This window comes from Argiope bruennichi, chromosome 6 (assembly GCF_947563725.1).
Source record: "Argiope bruennichi chromosome 6, qqArgBrue1.1, whole genome shotgun sequence".
Lineage (NCBI taxonomy): Eukaryota > Metazoa > Arthropoda > Arachnida > Araneae > Araneidae > Argiope > Argiope bruennichi.
The window spans coordinates 62,254,111-62,257,690 of NC_079156.1; positions in this window are offsets into that span (position 1 = coordinate 62,254,111).

Here is a 3,580-nt window from a genome sequence, read left to right on the forward strand (position 1 = left end):
CGTAGGAACTATAAAAGGCCGGCAGTTTCAAGGTGCAATGAATTGTAGTCTGAGTCGTAGATAAGTAAAGAGTCGTCGAGAGGATAATGAAGCAACGACGGAATAATCCAGCTTTGTGTGGAGCTCAAGCGAATGCTAAACTGAGCTGTGTGCCGAGCCCTGACGTTTATTGTAGAAGCAGCGTCGTGTCGTGTGTGGAATAGCCAGTCGTATAGTAGTGAGTAGGCAGTTGGATACAGCTAAAGCGAGGAGACAGTGGAGAATTTCAGCCATTTGGAGAGACCATAGAGCGAAGCTCCGAAGATACCTTCTCCTGCTGAATTCTGTTTGGCCGCTTTGTATTCTGTGGCTGCTATTATTAGCGAATTACTACTTGTGGGATGTTGCTTGTTGTAATCTGCTCTTGTGTGTTCGTCTCAGCTGTACATAATTGTCGTCTTTGTATTAGTGCCGTGTTAAATAAACGTCGTTTTTGTTTTCTACTGAGGCTTGCTGATTGTTTACAAACCGTACGCCCACTACAAGCGAACTCGGCGATTTTAAGGACTTAGTAGTAATAATAATCCGTAACAAGTAACAAAATATATATATATATATATATATATATATATATATATATATATATATATATATATATATATAATATTAGTTACCCTGCGCTTTATTTTCTGCCTCGTATTTTGAGGCTTCAAAAACTCCAAGCCAAAACATCATGTTTTCACATGATAACAAATACCACAATAAGCTTAATGGGATACAAATTTAAATTAAATTACGAGTTTGGATAAAATTTTACTATTCCATCCCAGAGTTAAATATAATATGACTAAATCTTCATAACTGAAAAAAGAACCAATCTGAATTCTGGTGTAAAATTAATCCATGTCGAATTGGGGAGCATTTTATTATCTAAAAAATTGCATAAATAACAAATTGTATTTGGCTTAATTCTTTGAAGTATGAATTGTAAATAATATTTTATTTGCAGTTTAAAATTACATCTAGAAATATTCCTACATACTCCAGCTGAAACATGATAGAAATACTCTGAACAACTAATCAAATATGATCATTGTTTTCCAATTTCTTTATTGCTTCAAACTGTTTTATTATACAAAATTCTTTTGACAATTGTTTGTGTGATGAATTTTTTTCCCACAGCGCAATTTGATTTATCCGTTAATTTAATGTAACTCATATAAGAAATGAAAAAAAAAATACTGCTGAAATGGAGATGACACCGGCGATGCTTTGGCTATGACTGCTTCAAATTCTATATTATATCATTAATTAGAAAGTCATCACTCCTGGAAAAGGAAAATAGACATCTTCTTTACAATGAATGACTATGCAAAGGACCGTGAAATCAAACAATTGACTGTTTTTTCCAGGATTTAAAAAAAAATCGAAACATTGCTTCATCTAATCCTTATCTTCTTGCATTCTCATTATTTCCCATCATCAAAATGTTACATATTCAGGAAGAATTAATATATTATAAATACCCCATTCAAATAATAAATTCTCACAATAAATAATCAACTATATTTCAAGAATTATGAAATATCAAATGCTTTTCCCTCCTTTTATATACTGTTACTTAACATGACTTTCTTCATGTAAAAATGGAATAATTTAATCAATTTTTCACCATGAAAAATGACGAAAAAGAATTTTTAAATTTTGAGCATTTTTAAATTTTGAGAAATAGACTAAATCTGCTTTTATTACCTAGCTATTACTGCCTCAATAACCATACACGTACAAAAGTAAAAAGATTGCAAAATTATTATCACCAAATATTAAGAAAACCTAAGTAGTTGTCAAATATTGACGCCATACCTTAAGGCATTTACCCAGATTTTAGGCTTCATTTTTATTGGCAAATTAGCAACTTATTATAAATAATAATCAAATGTTGTAACCTTTGACATTATATCCTGAACTGTTAGCGTTGGAGGCTAGCTTACGATAAAATATTGGTTATTCAGTTAGATTATGTATTACTTCGAATGAAATTTGGGACATGCACACACACACACACTGTAGAAATCCACTAATAGGTACCCAATCTTATCGTTGAAAGATGTCAAGCCGCTAATGCTAAAATACAAGATAACTGCTAAGTTAAACATTGTAACGAAGTGTTCATAGCTAATAATTACTGATTAGAAAATAAACTTAACATTTATCTCGATATCTAAAAAAGAACTGTAATTGTTGAAATGTTTGCTCTATCATTTGACAGTATGATATTATTATCCAACATTCTCTTTTAACAAATACCAGTTCTAACTTAGTTAAGTCATGTATCAAAACATGTCTTAGTTTAGTGGGTGTTTGTTCATGTATTCTTTCGATTCATACGATGTATTAAAAAGTCCAAATGAGCCTGGAATTTTTAATCTTTTTTAGAATAGTGCTGAATAAAGTTCGCATATTTGCGAGAACTAATATAGCAAAAAATTTGATAAAAATTTATTATCAATATATTTTTAGTTGATTGGACAGTTTTTAACTCATTTCTAATTGTTTGATTGATTGCACAATTCTAACTGTTTTCTTTCTACATTACAATATATTTTCCGCATCGGTATTGGAATTTATACTAACTGAGTAGATTTTATTTAAAAATTTATTTCAGAATGTCTTAAAACATATATCTTCGATTTGTATATTAGGTATATTTGGGAAATTTAGAATTTTATTTTCTATATATTTTTGGTTGACAGGATATTTTTAAATTTATTTTCTAGCATAGCATATATGGAAATTCAGTTTGAACTTAAAACTATTTTGTTCGAATATCCTGGAACATATAAAGTAATGGTGTGATGCAAACTTCTAGTGGATGCATTATTATAGAAAATGAATTGAAATTTTTCTTTCAATATATTTCGGGTTTATTGGATTATTTCAAATATTTACTAACCTAGGATCTGCAGAGCAAACTGAAGTTGAAAATATTTTTATATAAAACATTTTATTTTTTGAATCACATATTTAGAGTATGGAAATTTTGCGAATATGCATTTTTTAGAAATCGCATATTAATAAGACTGTTTAACTATTTTAAGTGAAATCGGTATGCAACATAAAGCAAAATAATCCTGTTTTTTCCGCTGTCTAGAAAAAATTAATGACTTGTCCCAAAAAGTGCGAAAGCAAAATGATTACACAGATTTTGTAATGTTATTCATTAAATTTTTTTTTTATTTCATCTGACTGAAATTTTTGAACCTTTTAATATCAATCTTTATTTTTGATGCTTGTTGTAATCTTTCCATTGAAAAGAAATTTATTTTCTCAAAAGGGTATAAAAAGAATGTAAAAAGTAATCTTCATTTGTCAAATTCATGACTTAATTTATATCTCTAATAATAGTGAAGGAGAATCTGCGTGTTAGAATATTACAGGAGTTTCTGTTTGACCTATAGCTACCAAATGTGGCACAAATATATTTTGGTGGGTGAGAATGTGCACATCTGAATGAGTTTTTGAAAGTTATTTAGACTTTCAATTAATTAAAATTAAACGATACTTTGATATTTTTTCGTATTAATATTCCTAAATTTTCTCG